The sequence below is a fragment of the Podarcis filfolensis genome (genome assembly GCF_964270895.1).
Source record: "Podarcis filfolensis genome assembly, chromosome: W".
Classification (NCBI taxonomy): domain Eukaryota; kingdom Metazoa; phylum Chordata; class Lepidosauria; order Squamata; family Lacertidae; genus Podarcis; species Podarcis filfolensis.
The window spans coordinates 37,878,808-37,900,553 of NC_139619.1; the positions used below are offsets into that span (position 1 = coordinate 37,878,808).

A 21,746-nucleotide genomic window follows, 5' to 3' on the forward strand; every position below is an offset into this window, starting at 1 on the left:
CAGCAAAGGCAAGTGTAGCTCCCCTCCAAACACCAGAACAATCTTTGCACAATGGATATTTTATTTTGAAACAACAGTTTTTCAATAATTTATACAATTTAAAAAAGAGTGTGTGTGCACCAAGTACAGGAATCCAGGACAGAAAACCAGAAAGACAAAGCTGCAGAACTTGGGGTCGGGTGGGGAGCCCAACCCAACCCAGCTGTACCCACTGCCTCAGCTTCCCGCCTGCTGCCCAGCCTGCGCCCCCTCCTCCTCCCTGGTCCCTTTAGGCAGTGCTTAGTGTTTCATGAAGAATGAACACCCTAGAACTCTACTTGGCAGAATGGGGACAGATAGCTGAACTATAGAGAGCAGGCTAAGGCGTACGTGGGCCACAGTGGTTGCCCTGCCCCTTCTTGATGAGCATCAAGGCTGGGGGGACAGAGAAAGAGTCCTACAATCCCAGGACAGGCCAGGAATCCTTATGCCTGGTACCCACCAAGAGTAGCACATGCTCAGCTGCAGCAGAAGGGGAGAGCGTGGACTACTGCGCAGGGACTGAGAGCAGCAGTGGTGGTAGTAGGATGGGCAGGGGAATGACTGTCCTCCAACAGGGTCCCTCCCCAAGCACCCTGAACCTGCTGCCAATGCCCTGGAACCATGTGGAAAGCCAAGTGTGCAACCGTGTCAGGAGTCAAGAGGAAAAGGTGGAAAGGGCGAAGCACAGGGAAGGGAGTTGGCACATGGCAAGATGGCACAAGGGGAAGGGCAGGAAACCAATTCACATCCGTGGCACCAGAGAACAGAGGCTGGGCCTTGCCTCTTCCCTCCCAACTTCGTCTCCAATCACGCTTGGCACCTTTCGTAGTCATCCACCCCCAGCAGGAAGCCCAGGAGGAAGCCGATGGCACGCTGACTCTCCTGTGGGCTCTGCTTCGACAGAACGTTGGGCAGAGGCCGTAGCAGGAGGCTGGTGAAGAGGGTGGCTGCAGGGAAGCGAAAACATTTGCATGAGAGGAGGCGGGAGCAGGAGGAAGGCCAGCTCCCAGCCAGGACAGGCAGGCCTTACCTAGCATGTTGCCACTGACGTTGTTGCTCTCAGAGTATTTCAGCAGCTCCCGCAGGAAAGCCATCACGAAGCGGAACACGTTCTGGTGCGACCACGGCAACTGGCAGATCACCTGCAAGACAGGGAGGGGCGGTTTGGAGTTTCAGTGCAGAGCTTTGCTAGAGGAGGGGCATGGATCACTAGCACGGTGTACTTGTTATGTTTGCAGGTTTAGACCTGGCATTAAAAAAAGAATGTTTAAAATGGTAACCGGACTAGAACTCTGCTGCGAACTTTGGGGAATAATACAACTGTAGAGTCGGAAGGGACCACAAGGGTTAACTAATCGAACCCCCTGCAATGCCTAAGGTGGGGCTCGAACTCAGGACACTGAGATGAAGAGTCTTATGCTCTACCAACTGAGATATCTTGGGGGAAGGGCCATTGCTCTGCTTTTCATGCAGAAAGTCTCAGGTTCCACCCCCAGCATCTCCCAGGAGGGTAGGGAACATCCCTTGTCTGAAATCCTGGAGAGCCACTGCTTGTCAATTTCGACAATACTGAGCTAGATGGCCCAGGGGTCTGATTCAGTATATGGGCGTTTCCTGTGTTGGAAATTCAAGCGAGGTTCACTGAAACAGGTGGGTTATTGTTACAAGTCCTGGTCAGAAAGCAAAAAGGCAACATGTGCGCACCCCACCCCCCTCCACAACTGAGAGGGATGGTTATCAAAGGAGACATCAGCAACCTCTGCAGTTAACAAGGCTTCCCAGACCAGACTAACCCTCCTGCCAGTGTGCCGGTTTACTGGCTTTCAGGGATGTTTTAGTGGATTTCCTGTTACTTGCTGCAAAGCCACTTTCGAGCTGGAGAGGAGGTGGGGTTGTGGGCCCCACGCCCTCCCCAAGTGCGCAGGGGCTGAATCACAGCCCTCAAGAGACTGGGGGAATCCTTGGACGTGTCATCTCCCTGGCCAGCCAATTGGCTGGCCAGGGAGGCATGGCCCGGGCTATTTAGGGCCGGCGCGGCCGAGGATTTCCTTCTCTTCTTCGCTCCAGCTGCTCTGGTTTAGCGCTTCCTTTTTTCTGGGTTTATTTTTAAACAGCAGTTTTTGTGCCGTTGGACCTGCTGCCAGAGATCTCATCGCGTCCGCTTGCTGCCTCAAGCTCCGAGCAAGAGTCTCCCTCCTGGTTCTTTCCTCCTCCTTAGCTGTGCTGCTTTGACCGCCCCTCAGCTGTTCTCCTGAGATTTTATCTGCATTCGTTTTTCGAAAGGATTTCTGGCTGGCTGGGTCCTAGCTGTTGGTTTCTGTTTCCCTCACTGAGCAGCTGCTGGTAGTCACAGGACTATGTTTTCATTCCACAGTCCAGATACTGTTGGATTCCCATGGGAAAGGGAGACGGGATGTGATGTTTACTGGTTTCCTGTTTCCTTTGTACTGTCGTTTCTTTGTTGGAGTTGCTCTCTGCGTCTCACAGAGGCAAGATGCATATTTGTATGCTCTCAGCATAGCTTAATAATAAAGCAATGTAGCCATACCTGCCTCATCCTTTCGTTGCGCACTCTGGGTGTTTTATACTCTGCTGGGCTCAAGCCAAGACTCGGAGGACCGGAGCTGAATTTAACTAACACTAGCTTACTCGCCTGCTTCCTGCGACGTGAAGCAGCCCTTATTGCTGCTTGCTACCTCGGCTGGCTACTGGTTCCTCCGGGGAACGTTTTTCCTTTCCGAGCCTCCGGCTGAAATTAGAGCTGATATCACTTGGGGGGGGGGCTTCTTCCTGTGTAGCGATCTACTGTAGCTTTGTGCCTCTGAGCTGAAATCACTGGGGCATTGGAGAAAATCTCTGGGGGGGGGGGGGTTATATTTCTTACAGCGTTCCCTTCATCTGTGCCCATTTCGGCCACTGCCAAAGCGCATTAACTCAGCCGGTGGAGCAGAAGCAGCCGCTCGTCCACGCTTCCAATTGTTTTCCCTGCAAGGGACTTCACCTTGTTGCTGTGCAGCTTTGGGGAGCTGTGGGACATACGGCAATTTGCCTGCCATAGGAAAGGGTAACGTACTCAGGCTGAGGGCTATTGGAATAGTTTTTTCTTGCTGGGCTGCCGGGGGAAGCGGAGAGGCTTCATTAACTTTAAAAGGCTTCCTTAACTTTAAAAAACAGCGGCTTGGGGGCCTTACATACTCAGGCTGAGGGTTATTAGAATAATTTTCTTGCTGGGCTGCCAGGGGAAGCGGGGAGGCTTCCTAAACTTTTAAAAACAGTGGCTGGGAGGCCTTCCTTTATCCCCCATAAAGCAGCGGTTTAAAGCTTCACGCACTCCACGTGGGAGAGTTGTTATCGTTTGCCTGGGTTACCATGCCCGGTGCCGCCATTTTGAAGTGACCACGTGGCAGAGCAGCAGCGGCCATTTTAGGTGAGGTATGCCTGCAGCATCACGAGCTGGGGATATTGTTCTGAATCATTAACTGCCTGTTTACACTACAGGTTGCCAGGTAGTTTTAATTATCTTAAGTAAGCGAAAGACACTTAGTACTAGTGGTGTCGTTTTTGTCTCTAACAATTGGCTTTGACGTTAAATAAATTGCTTACTGCCTTGCTCATTAATTTCTCAGTGAATTATTTTTTAAAAAAAGTACTGACTTGCTTGGTCAAAGTGCTTAGCGGCTTAAGTTAAAGTGTTTGGTGGCTTAAATAATTTAAAGTGCTTACTGGAGCTAGAAATTTAAAGTGCGTAGCGTTTGGCACTAAAAATGCCGGAACTCCGTTCGATCTGATAAAGCTCCATTTTCCGGCCGAGCCTTTGAAATCGCCTCCAACAAATAATTAACGACCTCGAGCCTTTGATGAAGCTCCAAGGCACATTCTTCAGTCAGCAGAGTTCCCAGCACAGGGAAGGATGAGACAGTATGAGCTACGTTGTAAAGAGTTTTATTTTCTAGCTATGCAGAACAGAAAAGAAACATCCTCTCTCTATGGAAGCAGAGAGCAACTGAACAAAAGAACAAAGGAAACAGGAAACCACTAACGTCACATCCCATCTCCTTTCCCGCGAGACTGCCAACAGTCTGGAAGCCCTGGAATGAAAACAGAGTCCTGTGACTCCACGCAGCTTCACAGTAATAAGAACAGAAACTAACATCCTCCCCCTTTCTGTGAACACCACTGGGCAGCGTATCAGTACAATCTCAGTACAAACCCAATTTCTATACATAGGTACAGTGTTGATCCTTCGGAACAACCTTGGACAATAAATCAGCAGAAATATCATTACCTGGCATGTAGGACACCGTTACGAGTCCTTTCTGAACACATTCCCTAACATGTTGCAGCTTCAATTGCAAGTGCTTCGTGCTTTGCTTACAACCTTCAGAAGTCAGCAAAGCCAAACATGCTTTGTTGTTCTGATAAACCTGGATTGGACACTTTACAAGAATTCTCATGTCTTTACACAATTATAACAACCATTCACAATCCACAAGTGAATAAGACAGTGCATTCAGTTCAGCTTCACAAGAACTTAAACTTACTGTTGTTTGCTTCTTGCACGACCAATCAAATAGACCCTGGTTGTACATGTAGCAAACTCCAGACGTACTTTTCCTATCTGTAGTGTCACTTCCAAAACTCGCATCAGCAAATATCTCAAGACCTCCAGACTTCTGATTGTTAAATCTCAGTCTGTAATGCATAGTGCCTTTCAAATAGCGTGCTATGCGTTTCAGAGCTTTCCAATCCTTAACCGTAGGATTCTTGACTTGTCTGCTTAGCAAGTTACAGCTAACTGCAATGTCAGGTCTTGAACATCTGGCAATGAAGTTTAGTTTGCCTAGCACACTTCTGTACAGTGTAGTGTCAGAAAATGCTTCTTCAGTATCATCTACCTGATAACCTGTTGTCATCGGTGTGTCTACAGGGTTAGCATCCATCAGGTTTAGTTTGGTTAACATATCAGCAATTTTCTGTGACTGGTGTACTAAAATATTACCATCTTAGTCTCTCTATTTCCAGAGATAGGTAGTTGGTTACCTCACCAAGATCTTTCATGTCATAGTGCTCCTTCAGTTGAGCTAGGGCGTTATTGTACATTTTGACATCCTTCCAAAAGAAAAGAATATCATCAACATAAAACAAACAATACAGCTTCCTTGACAAATACACATGGATCAGCTTTACCTTGCTGAAAACCCAGAGAAAACAACACTTCAGTGAGTTTAGAGTGACAGCATCGTGCACTTTGTTTGAGACCATATAGGGACTTCTTCAGAGAACAAACTGTTGGGATATGAGTACTACGCAGCTGCGAACAAGCAGTTCGATGTTTACATCACATGATGGGTCTAACCATGGGACAGGATGTTCCAGGCAATTCTCAGGGATTTGTTCTCTGTGTAATATGAGACCTTCCTGTTGTTTGTGTCGAGGAGGTCTAACTCAGTTGCTCGGAGAAATCTGAGTGAGCAGACATGCTTTTTGTACAGTGTACAGTCAGAAATAAAGTAGAGATGAAATAGTCTACTTTCTGACTGATTTCTTTCTCCTGCTGCTATGCAAGGGGAAAGGGGGGTGTGCACCTTTCATCAGGGAGGTGTCACCTATCAAGATCTCCCTGGTCTGCCGGGATGCCAGCCAGGGTAGGTCACCGGCAAACAGGCCCCGACAAGCCTGGGAAGAGGAGCCAGCCTACCCGAGGGGGCCAGTTTCCAACAAGTGGTAGCAGGTGGATGGTCGAGGCAACAAGGCACAGCTAAGGATGGCTGTAGCACCGGGTGGAAGCATTTTTTGCTGATTGAGATGTTTCCACGGACCTCTGACAGTTCCTGATGGATGGCTGCATAGTGAACGCGGATTGAACGGTTCTCCAGTTCATCGAAGAGCTGCTGTTTTTGGATTAAAACACAGCGAGATAGCCACATTCCTGCATTCCGGGGGAGTGCTGGTAACCACTGCCATCGACCGCCAAGGAATCGTGAGTACTTTGGGCTGATTTATGGGCTCGTTTAGCTTCAAAGGCAAAAGGGAAGCAAGCCGGAGTTGAGCAGTAACGGCTCAAAGGCTGTTGGATTTTTCAGCGTTGCTTGAAGCCAAAGGCTTACGGCTCGTAGCTGATAGCTGTAATTGGGATCAAGATGGATGCCAAGCAAGGGGCGGGTTTGCCTTATCCACACCCCCTAACAAATGACAATTATTCCTCGTGGTCTTTTAAAATGAAAGCCCTACTTGAGAGACAGAGAATATTTGGGGTGATTCAAAATCCCATTCCAGCAGTACCTTCAAGGGCCTGGAATGACTCTAATGTGCAAGCAAGGTCTGCTATCGTCTTGTGTGTTGCTGACAATCAATTAGTACATATATCCCATTTGGAATTCGCGAGAGAGATTTGGCTCATGCTTCAGCGTATACATCAGTGGGACGCCGCTGGCACAGCACTGCTGCATTTTGAGAAACTCACTAACATGAGACTGAAGCCTGATGGCAATGTGCAAGTGCATTTGACAGAGATGCAATTTCTACGCCAGCAGATGGCGCAAAGAAATTTTCCTCTTGAGGAGTCTATTTTCTGTTTTATGATAATCAACAGCTTGAATCAAACGTATAAAACGGTTGCGAGTCAGCTTGGATCGCTACCTGCTGCTGATTTGATGCTTCAAAGAATTTGTTCCGTTGTTTTGAATGAAAGAGACAGACTTGCTGCAATAGCTGTTCCTGATGGGGGGAGTGAAGCTAGCAGTTCTACCACCCCCACTGTTGTTGCTGGAGAAGAGCAGGCTGTAGCTCTAAACGTCGTTCGTTGTTATAATTGTGGCCAACCTGGGCATATTCAGAAGAACTGTAAAAAGGCACGTCAGCCTAAAGGAGCCAAAGGGGGCTCAACAAAGCCAGAGGCTACAGGCAAGGGTCGTGCCAAATCGCAGGCAAGACCAGCGAAAGCTCTGATGTCGCCAAAGGCCTCATCATCGGTTGAGAATGCTTTTATTATCGATACGGGCGCTACAGAGAACCTGACCTCATGCAGAGAGTTATTTTCTACGTTTGAGAATCAACGCTTCACTGTGAAACAGGCCAACGGTCAAAAGATGGAAGCGACTGGAATTGGGACTGTTTACTTGGAAAGTCTGAACTTGACTATAAATAATGTTTACTATGTTCCAGACTTAAAATTCAATTTGTTGAGTGTTTCTCAGATGACAAAGAAAGGATTGGTGTTATCCTATGATAAGGAGAGATGCAGAATCTTTAAAGACGGAAAGCTGTATCTTTCTGCCAAAGAGAAAGATGGACTGTATTTGTTGACTTTTACAGAGTCTGATTACAAAATGTGCAATGCATGTGAATCTAAAATGTCTTCTCTTGCAGGTGTATCCAAAGGAGCCACGGAGAAGAAGAAGTCAACAAAGATTAACAGTGTTTTTCAGCGAGTGTATGCTGATGTAATTGGTCCTCTAGCACCCTGTAGAGGCAATGCACAATACTATCTTGTATTTGTTGATCACTATTCTCATTATGTATGGATTTACATATTGCAGACATCAAAGGAAACCTTAGCAAGGTTGAAAGAGTTTTGTGACAAGGTTAAAACTGTTCATGATGCTAATATTCAATATCTTTTCACAGATGAAAAGCCAATTTTTCTTTCACAGGATTTTCAAGATTTCCTCGAGAAACATGAGATAGAGCATAAGATTGCTGTCTCTGAAGCTTCATGGAACAAGTGTGTGTGTGTGAAGGTGAACACAGAATTGCAGAAAGGCATGGAAGCACAATTGCTTAGTTCACATTTCCCACAAGAGTTCTGGGCTGAGTCCTTAAACTCATTCTGTTACACGTGGTTAAGGAAGGTTCCAAAAGGTATGGTAAGTTCTCCATTTGAGAAGCTGTTCCAGAGGAAACCTTCGGTAAAACACTTTAAGGTTTTTGGATCTCATGTGAATGTGGAAACTCCACAAGGGATTAGGAATGCCAAAGGCATTTTTGTGGGTTATGAAAAGGGTTTCTACAGAGTAATTTTGTCTGAATCTGGTCAGGTGATTCTCACAAAGTTTCTAGAGAGCACTCCAAGACAGGAGAGAGAGGTTCTCCACACATTTCCCACTGATGTCAGTACAGATGAGTATTCTGATACTGAGAGTGGCACAGAGAGCTCAGAGAGTTCTGCTGACACAGTCATTGAGAAGAGTTCACACACATTGTGAAGCACACCAGCTGCTCTCCTGTCTCTCCGCTTTTTTAAAAAAGACTGGGGAACAGGGATAGAGTGGCAGACGCGAAAGGGAAAGCACCCCCCCCCCGCGCTGTGCTGTCTCAAGCTTCAGGTGAAAAGCGGCAAGCTTTTGACTTCCGGGTCAGCGCCATCGTTAATGGTGGATTCCCTCTGAGTCTCGGAGGGACCAGCTCCGCGGGATCAGGTCTTACCGCTGCAGCAAAGCGGGGGCCCTTTAAAAATCACAGGCGGGGGAAGCCTGTGAACGTGGGGACTCGGCGGGCACCATTTGCGCCCCACCAATTTGCGAAGGGACCCTTTTAAGGGCTCCGGAGCGGGACGGGGTGAGCGGCGCGGTGCTGAGAGTCGACTGCTTCTTCCGCGGAGTGAAGCCGCACAGCCGTTATCGGAGAGCGCTGACTTTTTCCTGGGACAATTGGACTTTGAAAGCAACTACCTGTGAGTAGGATTAAATTGGATTTAAAAGGAGAAAGAACAAGTTAATTCAACACCGAAGCGGGAAGGTATAAACAGGAAGTCTGCCTTCCTTTCTTATAAACAGATCAAAGCAAAGAGACTGTAAAGCGGAAACTTGGAAAGACATTTGGAAAAAGACTTAAATCTTAACATCAGGAAAGCGGTCTCCCCTCTGGATTGCAGGAGAGGAGGGGGAAGGTTTGAGCTGTATTTACCTGCAAAAAAAGGGGGGAAAGGAAGCTAAAATCCGCTGCCTAAAACCTGGGAACGGACTGCCCCTAGACAAGGAAAGCCGCTCAGTGGAAAGCCTATCGGTAAGCAGAGGACTTTTGACAGCTAGCTCTGCAAAAGAGATACAGTGTTTCTGGACTTCTCCTGGTTTTAAAGTAACTGTCTAAGTGCACTGAAACTGTTGTTTTTAAGTGAATTGGAGGACTTATAAGGACTATCTTTGTTTTTAAAAGTTGCAAGCTTTGGCTGTTACTGTGTCCCCCTAGAGGAGGATTGACATCGTTACAATAACAACTGGGTTAGAGGAAAATTCCATTTCAAAACAAACTTTCAACTGTGGGATCGACCTTGAATTCTCATGAGAGTGTTATGGCAGATGGGAGAGGAAAGTTAGAGCTGGCGCAGGAAAAAACTACTAGGTCTGGCAGACACTATCGGACAGACACTGCGCAGCAGCGAAGGGCTTCAACATCTGGAGCATCTGGAACATCAGGGGCTGCTCCTCCACAGGTCAAACCAAAAGTTATGTCGTCTGAAGACGTTTTGGCACATGCACTTGGAAAAATTAATGAATCTTTGGAAAATTTAGCTAAGCAGGTAGCTGAGACAAATAAACAAGGAGCAGAAGCATCAGTTAAAATTGACCTGAATACTACAAGCATTAATAATTTGGGACAGAAGGTGAATACCAATACAGAGTCTATTGAAAAATTATTACAGGAATCTGCTTCGACCCAAAAGATAGCTGAAGAAGCAAAAGATATTGCAACTGCTACTCAAGAGAAGATACCACCAGTATATAAGCAATTGGAGGACCATGGTTTGGCATTGTCTATGATTGTATTGAAAGAGAGAAAAAAAATTAAGAATCAGGGCTGTACCAGAACGTGAGAAAGATAATCTGGCTGACTTTCTTACACAGGAATTTACAGATTTTTGGCAACAGGACTTGGGGAAAGAAGAATTTAAGATAGTGAATGCATTTAGATTTGGAAGAGGACAAAGGGGGAACAAGGTGAGGGACTGCTTGATTACTCTTTGAACAAAAGAGGAGAGAGACAAAATTTTGAACCTGCACTATCAAAGAGCTTTGGAAATTCACGACTCAAGTGTGGAGATATTTAAGGACATTCCAAAACATCTTCTGGACTTAAGGCTTAACTACGGAGACCTAGTTGCCCTGTTGAGAAGAAATAGAATTCTCTTTAGGTGGGAATTTCCTCAAGGCCTATCCTTTAAATACAAAGGAAGAAAGATAAAAATAAGATCAGTTAACGATAAAGACAGGTTTCTGAAAGATCACGAAGAAGATCTACAGAAAGAAGCGGAATCCGGAGAAGAGCCAAAAGCACTGGAAAAAGGAATACTAGACATAGCAAACTTATCTTTTGGATTGCACGGTCCAGAGAAAGAGACACCATTGACAGAACAAGAACAGACACTTGGTGCAGTCGGAGGCAAAGCGAAGTAACCCCATCATGGCTCTGCAACTTTTAAGTTGGAATTGTAACAGCCTTAACTCTCCTCGGAAGAAAAAAAGTGTTTTTCATTTACTAAAAAAGGAACAATTGGACTTGATTTGTCTACAAGAAACTCATGTAACAAGGTTACACAGGAAACTACTTATTAATAAGAGATTGGGACAGGAGTTTATCTCATCTGACAAAGTTAAAAAAAGAGGAGTTGTGATATATGCAAAGGAGAGACTATTACCAAAATTAATCTTTAAAGATGAACAAGGAAGATTTCTGGCAATTGAAATTCAAGTTCAAGGAGAGAAATTTCTGATTGTAGGAATTTATGCACCGAATGAGGGGAAATCTGAATTCTTTAAAAAGTTGCATGAGACCTTATTGGACTATTTGGATTACAATCTGATTTTGATGGGGGACATGAATGGAGTAGTATCTACAAACATGGACAAGGCACAAAGACAGGTAGTTACCAAGGATGGTAGACTACCAAAAACATTTTTTGAGATGACAGAGAATATGGACTTAGTGGATATTTGGAGAACAAAGAACCCCTTGGGAAGAGAGGGAACCTTCTTTTCTGAAGCCAATATGACATGGACTAGAATTGACCAAATATGGGTAACTAGAGGAATGGCACCAAAGATAAAGAAAGTGGAAATCTGCCCAAAAACTTGCTCCGACCATAATGCTGTAAGCAAATATCAACTGGCTCCTTCAGATGGAGGATGAATGACACCTTATTTAGAGATGAAGAAGTGTATAAAAAGGCCCAAAAAATTTTGAGAGACTACTTTGAAATAAATATGAACACTAATGTAGAAAAAAGAGTAATCTGGGACGCAAGCAAAGCTGTTATGAGAGGGTTTTTGATACAACAGAATGCAATAAAGAAGAGAAGTCAAAATGAGAAGAAAGATAAAATTTTGGAGAAAATAAAAGAAAGTGAGAAGAAATTGAGAGCAAAACCAAAGTCGCAGGAGATTTTGAGAGAAATAAAATTATATCAAGTACAATATATGGAAATGATGAATCAGGAAATAGAATGGAAAATTAAACAAATGAGACAAAAAAACATTTGAATCAGCTAACAAATGTGGGAAATTGCTGGCTTGGCAAATGAAAAAAAGACAAAAATTAAATACTATTACAAACTTAGAAGTGGAAGGAAAGAACATACATAACCCAATTAAGATTAGAAACTGTTTCCAGAGGTATTTTAAACAATTATACACACAAGGGCTACAGAAAGAAATGAACATAGAACGATTTTTGAAGACAAATGGATTACAAAAAATCTCCCAAGAAAGCAAATTAATGTTGAACTATAAAATATCTGAACAGGAAGTAGAAGGTGTCATTCAAAATATGCAATTGGGCAAATCTCCAGGACCTGATGGGCTGACTTCTAGATATTATAGATCTTTGAAAGAGTGGCTATTACAACCTTTGAAGGAAGTCTGCAATGAAATTCTGGAAGGGAAAAGGGCACCAGAGACGTGGAAAGAGGCGTATATTACACTTATACCGAAAACAGAGACTGAAAAGACTCAGCTTAAGAACTACCGCCCTATATCGTTACTTAATGTGGATTACAAAATTTTTGCTGACATTTTGTTCAAGAGATTGAAAAAAGTATTGATGGAAGAGATTCATAAAGACCAAGCGGGCTTTCTCCTGGGAAGACACTTGTCTGATAATTTGAGGAACTGTCAGAGCTACCCTAGGTCCCAGCTCACAAAGGACCAACGCTGCTTCGTTGTTAAGTACAAAAGTCTTTATTGAAGTTCAGTTTCACTTCCAGAGCCGCAGCGCGCAGCTCTACGTCTCAACCGTTAGACCGCTGATGCTCCGTCTGAGTCTCCTCCCCCTTGACACCAATTTAAGATTCTAGCCTTGCTCCCCCTTTTCCGCTGCTCTTTCCTCCTCTGGGTCCGCCTGCCCGCCGGGGTCTCGCCCTTTCTAGCCTCTTCTCCCGCTGATTCCCCTGAGCCTTCTCCCTCCCTCCGGCGGGCTTTAGGAGCTGGTTCCCCATCCGGGTCTCCTGCTGTCCCGCGCGCCTGCACATTTGAACTTGGCGCGCGCGCCCAGCCAGCAGCTTTCCTCCTGACCGTTTCACTGCTGCTGTCACTGCTTCCCCCTTCGGGGGGGCTAGCTGCAACTGACCTCCCTTCCGTTCCTCCACTCTCCGATGGAGGCGTGGTCAGCCCTGACTCCCTCTCTGGAGGAGACGCTGGCCCTGACACATGTGACTCTTCCCCCCCACTACGCTCTGGTGGGGAAACTGGTCCCGATCCTCCACTGCTGTTTTGGGGTTCCCCTCTGGCTCCTTGTTTCTGGTGCGTCCCCCCTGGGACCCCCCTTGCCCTGACCATCGGCGCCCCCTTCTGGGAATCTTCTGATTCGCTGGAGAAGCTCATGGAATCTCTCGGGCCACTGTCATACTCCCCTACACTGCCCTCGGATTCTTCCCCTTCGCTCTCCCATTCCTCTCTCCCCATTGCTCCTGCTCCTGATTCCCTGACAGGAACATAATTGATATTTTGGAAAAACTAGAAGTGAATATAAACACTAAAGCAGTTCTGATATTTGTGGACGCGGAGAAAGCTTTTGACAACATCTCTTGGAGTTTTATGAAGAAGAACCTACAGGGGATGGGGGTAGGCCAAGGTTTTGAAAATGGTATAGGTGCAATATACTCTGTACAAAAGGCTAAATTAATTGTAAATAATGTGGTGACGGAAGAATTTAAGATAGAAAAAGGGACACGACAGGGGTGCCCAATTTCCCCATTGCTTTTTATATCGGTCCTGGAGGTTCTGCTGAATATGATTAGAAGGGACCGGTTGGTTAAAGGTATACAGGTCGGAGCCAAACAGTACAAACTGAGAGCATTTGCAGATGACTTAGTATTGACGTTACAGGAGCCAGAATCTAGTACTAAAAGGGTTTTAGAACTAATTCAAGAATTTGGTCAAGTGGCAGGATTTAAGCTGAACAAGTTAAAAACTAAGGTTTCAGAGAAAAATTTAACACCGATTGAAAGAGAGAGGTTTCAGAATGAGACAGGCTTGACTGTGGTTAAGAAAGTGAAATACTTGGGGATTAATATGACAGCCAAAAATGGGAACTTATTTAAAGATAATTATGAAAAATGTTGGACGCAAGTGAAAAAAGACTTAGAAATTTGGTCGAACTTGAAGCTTTCACTGTTGGGTCGTATTGCTGTGATAAAAATGAATGTATTGCCTAGAATGCTGTTTTTGTTTCAAACATTGCAAATTGTGGACAAGATGGACTGTTTCAAGAAGTGGCAGAGAGATATTTCTAGATTTGTCTGGCAGGGCAAGAAGCCCAGAATAAAATTTAAGATATTAACTGATGCAAAGGAAAGGGGTGGATTTGCCCTGCCAGACCTTAAACTTTACTATGAATCAGCAGCCCTTGCTGGTTGAAAGAATGGCTGCTTCTGGAAAACACAGACATTTTGGACTTGGAAGGTTTTAACAATGTATTTGGATGGCATGCATATCTGTGGTATGACAAGGTCAACGCGCATAAAGTATTTAAAAACCATATTGTCAGGAAAGCATTGTTTAACGGTTGGATAAGATATAAGGACTTATTGGAAAATAAAACCCCAAGGTGGTTGTCACCAATGGAAGCGAAGGCTCAGAAAAAGCTCAATATGGAGGCCAAATGGCCGAAATATTGGGAAATTTTGGAACAAGAGGGAGACCGATTAAAACTGCAGAGTTTTGAAAAATTAAAAAATAGAGTGCGAGATTGGCTTCATTTTTACCATATAATGGAGGCATATAACTTGGATAAAAAAATTGGCTTCCAGGTGGAAAAATCAAAATTGGAAACAGAACTGCTAGATCCTAAAATTAAGAATTTGTCAAGAATGTATAACTTGCTGTTGAAATGGAATACTCAGGATGAAACGGTGAAATCTGCTATGATAAAATGGGCACAAGATGTTGGACATAATATTATGATGGCTGACTGGGAACAGTTATGGAGCACAGGTATGAAGTTCACGGCATGCAATGCCTTAAGAGAGAACATAATGAAAATGATATACAGGTGGTACATGACACCAGTCAAGCTCGCAAAAATTTACCACTTGCCTGATAATAAGTGCTGGAAATGTAAAGAGACTGAAGGTACATTCTTTCACCTTTGGTGGACATGCCCAAGGATTAAGGCTACTTCCGGAGGTACTTCCGGAGGCGGCGCGACCGGTAATGGCTGCCTTCTCCGAGTAAGGAGAAGGGAGCTCCGCTGTAAACGGGTCGTCCGCTACGGCGAAGCGGAGACCCATTCAGGAAAACCACAGGTGGCAGAAGCCTGTGGTCTCGGGACCCGGCGGGCGCCAGAAGCAGCCCCCAAAACGCTGAAGGGACCCCGTAAGGGGCTCCGGATCGCGGAGGGGGTAGCGGCGCTGTGGGTCGTTGCGCAAACAGCGAAGTGAAGCCGCGTTGCTGTTGCCGGTCAGCGCTGTCCTTTCTTCCTGCAACTTTTCTGAACTTTGGAAACTACAACCCGTGAGTAAATTTGGACATTGAAAACTTCCTGAAACTTTTGTCAACTTTCTGAAACTTTTTGAGAACTTTATGAAACTTTTAAAACTTTTTTAAAAAGTTGAAATCTGGCTGAAAACGGAGTGAGGATAAGCAGGAAGCCCATCTCCCGCTATACTGAACTTTAAGCAAAGAGCAGGAGGAGTGGAGACAAAAAGTTATGCGTTAACTAAATGCTGGCACCCTGTTAAAGCAGTTTTCTGAGTGAAAGACTTTGAGCTATTGACTTTTGCTGGTCATATTCGGGGTGCATTGATATCCTTCTTCTGTGGCACCAGTGGATTATAAAATAAATAAGAATCTCTGGTGCTGGAGCTGCCTGGATGAGCACCAGTTTGCAACTTTGGATACATTGAATTCAGGTTTTGAAACATTCTGAGTTGGAACTGGATACTTTGAAACTGTTGCAGTCAAGGCACTGTAAGAAACACTGTTTTGTTTTAAGTTTTACTCTGCTAAAAATAATACATTGTGGAGGCGATAGACATGGATTTAAATTTATAAGTCTAACTTGGATTTGATCTTTTCCCTGAAGACGTATTAAGCTCCCTCTAGAGGATTTTGGACTTACAGCAGTGACTTTGTTTTACTTTCCCTTTCCCGGCCTCTGTTTGACTATTGTATCTGGGACTCTGCTTTCTCATGGGAACAACTTGGATTGACCTTGGATTACAGATAACTTTGGAATGAGTGGCGCAAGGAGAAGAGGAAGGACTAAACAAACAACTCTAACTTTATCTGCAGCCTCACAGCGTAGATCTTCTGTGCCGGCCTTGCCTTCCACTTTGCCTCCAGACATAGAGGCGGCCTCCCTAATACAGGCAGGGGAGGGTGAGACAGAGGAGCTGCACCTGGGAGATATGGCTTCAGGGACAAGTAGCTCTGTCTTGGAGAAAATTTTGGAGAAACTGGAGGCTCTGGACAAGAAGGCTGATTTGCATACAGCTAAAATTGAACAGAACACAGAAAGCTTGAATAAGCTGACTGGACAAGTTGCACAGAATGCCCAGTCTATTGGAGAATTAAAGGAGGCTGTAGGTGAAAATCGTAAACTGGCTGAAGATACTAGTCAAAGATTGGAAGAACTTGAGAAAGAAGTAAGACCACTCAGCAAACAAGTTGGAGAACATCAGATTTACTTTTTGATGACAGAACTGCGAAACAGGGAGACCAACTTGAGGATACGGTCAATACCAGAGGTGGAAGAAGATAATTTTATTGAATTTCTAACTAAGGAATTTGCCAAGTTTTGGAAGTTAGAGGAAAAAGACTTTAAAATTGTATCTGCTTTCAGGCTTGGCAGAGTCAGAAGGACAGAGAAGCCCAGAGATTGTTTGATAACACTGAGATCAAAGGAGGAAAGGGACAAGATTTTGGGCCTGCACTACGAAAAGTCACTAGACATTTTGGGCAAGAGAATTGAAATCTACAAGGACATTCCTAAGCAGTTGCTGGACCTTAGATCTAACTACATGGAATTGGCAAGACTGTTGAGAAGCAACGCAATTATCTTCAGGTGGGAGTTTCCACAAGGATTATCCTTTACCTACAGAGGGAGAAAGATCAAAATCAAAACAGTGGAAGATAGAGACAAGTTTTTGGGAGCATACGGAGAAGACCTCCACAAAGGACTTGGATTGCCAGCGCCAGAACTTCCAGGGGAGCCCGCCCCCTCGGATCCTCAAGGACCGGAGAACAAGGTACCACCCCAGAAAGAATAACCAGACCTATCCAGGATGTCTCTGCAGCTTTTGAGCTGGAACATAAATGGCTGTAACAGTCCCGAAAAAAGGTCTAAAATTTTTCATATTTTAAAAAAGGAACAATTGGACATTATATGCTTACAAGAAACACATGTGATTAGGCTCCATAGAAAGGTGTTAATAAATAAAAGGCTTGGTCAAGAATTTATATCATCGGATACAGTTAAAAAGAGAGGTGTAGTGATCTATGCAAAAGAGAGCCTTTCACCAAAATTTCTCTTTAAAGATGAAAGTGGAAGAATCCTCGCAATAGAAGTACAGTATCAAGGAGAAAAAATTTTGATATTAGGAATTTATGCTCCAAATGAAGGAAAATCGGATTTTTATAAGAAGTTGCACGAGACCATGCTGGATTATCTGGATTACAACAACGTCATCATGATGGGGGACATGAACGGGGTCGTATCAACAAATATGGATAAGTCACAGAACCAGAACATTACTAAAGAGGGAAGACTACCTAAGACCTTTTTTGAAATGACTGACAATATGGACTGGGTTGACATCTGGAGAGTTAGAAACCCCCTGGGAAGAGAAGGAACATTCTTTTCTGAAGCTCAACTGACTTGGACACGAATCGACCAAATATGGATAACTAGAAGTCTGGCACCTAAGGTGAGGAAGGTGGAAATCTGCCCCAAAACATGCTCCGACCATAACGCCTTGAGAATGGATATGACATTGATCCCAATCGGCTCCTTTAGATGGAAGATGAATGATGGCCTGTTTAGAGACCAAAGAATTGTAAAGAAGGCCCAAAAAACCTTAAAGGACTATTTTGAGATTAATTTGAACACTACGGTGGAAAAAAGAACTATCTGGGATGCAAGTAAAGCTGTGATGAGAGGGTTCTTGATTCAACAGAATTCCTTAAAGAAAAGACTGCAAAATGAAAAGAAAGATAAAATTCTGGAAAGTATCAAAGAGTTGGAGAAGAAGTTAAGATCTAACCCGAAGTCCCAACCGATTCTGAGAGAAATTAAACTTTATCAGGCGCAATATTCCAAGCTGATAAATCAGGAAATAGAATGGAAGATTAAAACAATGAAACAAAAAACTTTTGAATCGGCAAATAAATGTGGGAAACTGCTAGCTTGGCAGTTGAAAAGGAGACAAAGATTAAATACAGTAACAAACTTAGAGGTTGAAGGAAGGAACATTCAGAACCCGGGAGAGATTAGAAAGTGCTTCCAGAGGTATTTTAAAAAGTTATATACTCAAGGGCCACAAGATGAAATAGAGATTACACAATTTTTGGAGAGAAATGGATTAGCAAAGCTGTCAGAAGAAAATAGAACAATTTTAAATGGCAAAATAACACGACAAGAGATTGAACAGGCCATCCTGAGTCTGAAACAGGGCAAATCACCAGGGCCAGATGGACTGACCTCTAACTACTATAAGACATTGAAGGATTATTTGATACAACCTTTGTTGGAGGTCAGTAATGAAATAATGGAGGGGAAGAAGGCGCCTGAATCGTGGAAAGAAGCATTTATCACATTGATTCCAAAGTCAGAAACTGAAAAGACACAACTCAAGAATTACCGTCCCATCTCCCTTTTAAATGTGGATTACAAAATATTTGCAGATGTTTTGGCACGAAGATTTAAGAAAGTTTTAAGTGAGATAATCCATAAAGACCAGGCAGGCTTTCTCCCGGGCAGACATATGTTTACTAACACAAGGAACATCATAGACATATTGGAACTTTTACAAACAAACATAAACACTAAAGCAGTTTTAATTTTTATAGACGCGGAGAAAGCCTTTGACAACATATCTTGGAAATTTATGAAGGGGAATTTAAAAGAAATGGGAGTGGGACGGGGGTTTGAGAACGGGATTGAGGCAATATATTCAGAACAAAAGGCTAAACTGATAGTTAACAATGTGGTTACAGAAGAGTTTAAAATTGAAAAAGGTACACGACAAGGCTGCCCGATTTCCCCATTACTGTTTATTTCGGTTCTGGAAGTGCTCCTGAATATGATTAGGGGGGACCGGTTGGTGGAAGGGATTCAGGTCGGAGCGAAACAATATAAACTTAAAGCTTTTGCAGATGACCTAGTTCTGACATTACAGGAGCCGGAGTCTAGTTTGAAAAGAGTACTACAACTGATTCAAAACTTTGGTCGAGTGGCAGGATTTAAGTTAAATAAGCAAAAAACTAAAGTTTTGGGGAAAAACGTGACAGATATTGAGTTGGAACAGCTTCAGAAAGAGACAGAACTAAATGTGGTTAAAAAAGTTAAATACCTAGGGGTAAACATAACAGCAAAAAATCTGAGTTTATTTAAAGATAATTATGAAAAATGTTGGTCAGAGATTAAGAGAGACTTGGATAGTTGGTCAAGACTAAAACTTTCTTTGTTAGGCCGAATAGCTGCCATCAAGATGAATGTATTGCCAAAAATGTTATTTTTGTTTCAGACACTGCAGATTGTAGACAAGACAGAGTGCTTCCGGAAGTGGCAGAAAGATATTTCTAAATTTGTCTGGCAGGGCAAAAAGCCCAGAATCAAATTTAAAATATTAACAGATGCGAAAGAAAGAGGGGGCTTTGCCCTGCCAGATTTAAAGTTGTATTATGAAGCTGCAGCTTTCTGCTGGTTAAAAGATTGGTTACTTCTTGAAGATACGGATGTCTTGGATTTGGAAGGTTTTAATAATGCGTTTGGATGGCATGCATATTTATGGTATGATAAAGCTAAGATAAATAAGGCCTTCAAGAACCATATTGTCAGAAAATCAGTTTTTAATGTCTGGACAAAATATAAAGACTTACTGGAGAATAAAACTCCGAGGTGGCTGTCACCCCTGGAGGCTAAGGCTCGGAAAAGAGCCAATATGGAGGCCAACTGGCCAAAATATTGGGAGATAATAGAAAAGGATGGTGACAACTGGAAATTGCAGAGTTTAGAAAAGATGAGAGACAAAGTGCGAGACTGGTTACACTATGCTCAGATTAAAGAAGTGTTTAAAAATGACAAAAAGCTAGGATTCCAAGTGGAAAAGTCAAAGTTAGAAACTGAACTGTTAGAACCTAAGACTAAGGTACTTTCAAGAATGTATAACTTGCTGCTGAAATGGAACACACATGACGAAATGGTAAAATCAACAATGATAAAATGGGCGCAGGATATTGGGTATAATATTATGTTTGAAGATTGGGAAAGGTTGTGGACCTCTGGGCTGAACTTCACTGCATGTAATGCGTTGAAGGAAAATGTGATGAAAATGATGTATAGATGGTACATGACCCCTGTTAAACTGGCTAAAATATACCATTCGTCTGATAGCAAATGTTGGAAATGTAAGGAAAATGAAGGAACATTTTTTCACCTCTGGTGGACCTGCCCTAGAGTGAAGGCCTTTTGGGAGAAGATATATAATGAATTAAAAAAGGTGTTTAAATACACCTTTACTAAGAAATCAGAGGCCTTTCTCCTGGGTATTGTCGGCCAGAGTGTGTTAAAAAAGGACAGAACATTCTTTTTGTACGCAACAACAGCAGCAAGAATATTAATTGCCAAGAATTGGAAAACTCAGGAGCTACCCACTGTGGAAGAATGGCAGATGCAACTGATGGACTATATGCAATTAGCCGAGATGACCGGCAGAATTCGAGACCAGGGAGAAGAAAGGATGGAAGAAGACTGGAGGAAATTTAAGATTTATTTACAAAAATATTGTAATTTGGCTGAGTGCTGAATTGGATGCCAGTGCAGACAATTGTCTACCATTAAATTAGATTTAAGGCTGAATTATATGTCAAACCAAATTAAGATTATTAATTAAGATGAGTTAAATGATAATTTGTTTGAAATTAATTTAATAATGATGTAAGTGTATGCGGGAGGTGTGGGGGAGTCCCATGTAACAATTGAGAGATGTTAAATGGACAATGATAAGTGGTGCTTATCTAATATATGCTTTATTTGAAAACTTCAATAAATATATTATAAAAAAAAAAAAAAAGGAAAATAAAACCCCAAGGTGGCTGTCACCAATGGAAGCAAAAGCCCAGAAAAAGCTCAATATGGAGGCCAAATGGCCGAAATATTGGGAAATTTTGGAACAAGAGGGAGATAGACTGAAACTGCAGAGTTTTGAGAAACTAAAAAACAAAGTGCGAGATTGGCTTCATTATTATCAGATAATGGAGGCATATAATTTGGACAAGAAAATTGGCTTCCAGGTGGAAAAATCAAAATTAGAAACAAAACTGTTAGAACCCAAAACTAAGATTTTGTCAAAGATGTATAACTTGCTGTTGAAATGGAATACTCAGGATGAAACGGTGAAATCTGCTATGATTAAATGGGCACAAGATGTTGGACATAACATTATGTTTGCTGACTGGGAACAGTTATGGACCACAGGTATGAAGTTTACGGCATGCAATGCCTTAAGAGAGAATATTATGAAGATGATATACAGGTGGTGCATGACCCCAGTCAAGCTTGCAAAAATCTATCATTTGCCCGATAATAAATGTTGGAAATGTAAAGAAACTGAAGGTACATTCTTTCACCTTTGGTGGACATGCCCAAGGATTAAGGCTTTCTGGGAAATGATCTATAATGAAATGAAAAAGGTATTTAAATATACCTTCCTGAAGAAACCAGAGGCCTTCCTTCTGGGCATTGTCGGCCAATTGGTGCCAAAGAAGGACAGAACTATTTTTATGTACGCTACAACAGCAGCAAGAATACTCATTGCAAAGTATTGGAAGACACAAGATCTACCCACTTTGGAAGAATGGCAGACGAAGGTGATGGACTATATGGGATTGGCAGAAATGACTGGCAGAATCCGAGACCAGGGAGAAGAGTCGGTGGAAGAAGATTGGAAGAAATTCAAAGACTATCTACAGAAATATTGTAAAATTAATGAATGTTAGAATGATGTTGGATAGAAATTAAGTGGTTTCCAGCTGTAATGCTTTAAGAGAAGATGAAAAAAAAAGGGTTATAAATAG

At 43.2% G+C, this 21,746-nt stretch overlaps 1 pseudogene across 1 annotated transcript in view; it reads right to left on the reverse strand.

Moving 5' to 3' along the window:
• Positions 1–828: 828 nt before the first annotated feature.
• The window catches only part of LOC310753811 (inositol polyphosphate 5-phosphatase OCRL-like), an 863,084-nt pseudogene continuing 842,166 nt past the window's right edge, over positions 829–21,746 (reverse strand). The window contains exons 15-16 of the transcript in view: positions 1,052–1,163; positions 829–968 (exon numbers count right to left, since the gene is read on the reverse strand). The product of the transcript in view is annotated as an inositol polyphosphate 5-phosphatase OCRL-like (transcript). The remainder of the gene's footprint in view (positions 969–1,051; positions 1,164–21,746) is intronic.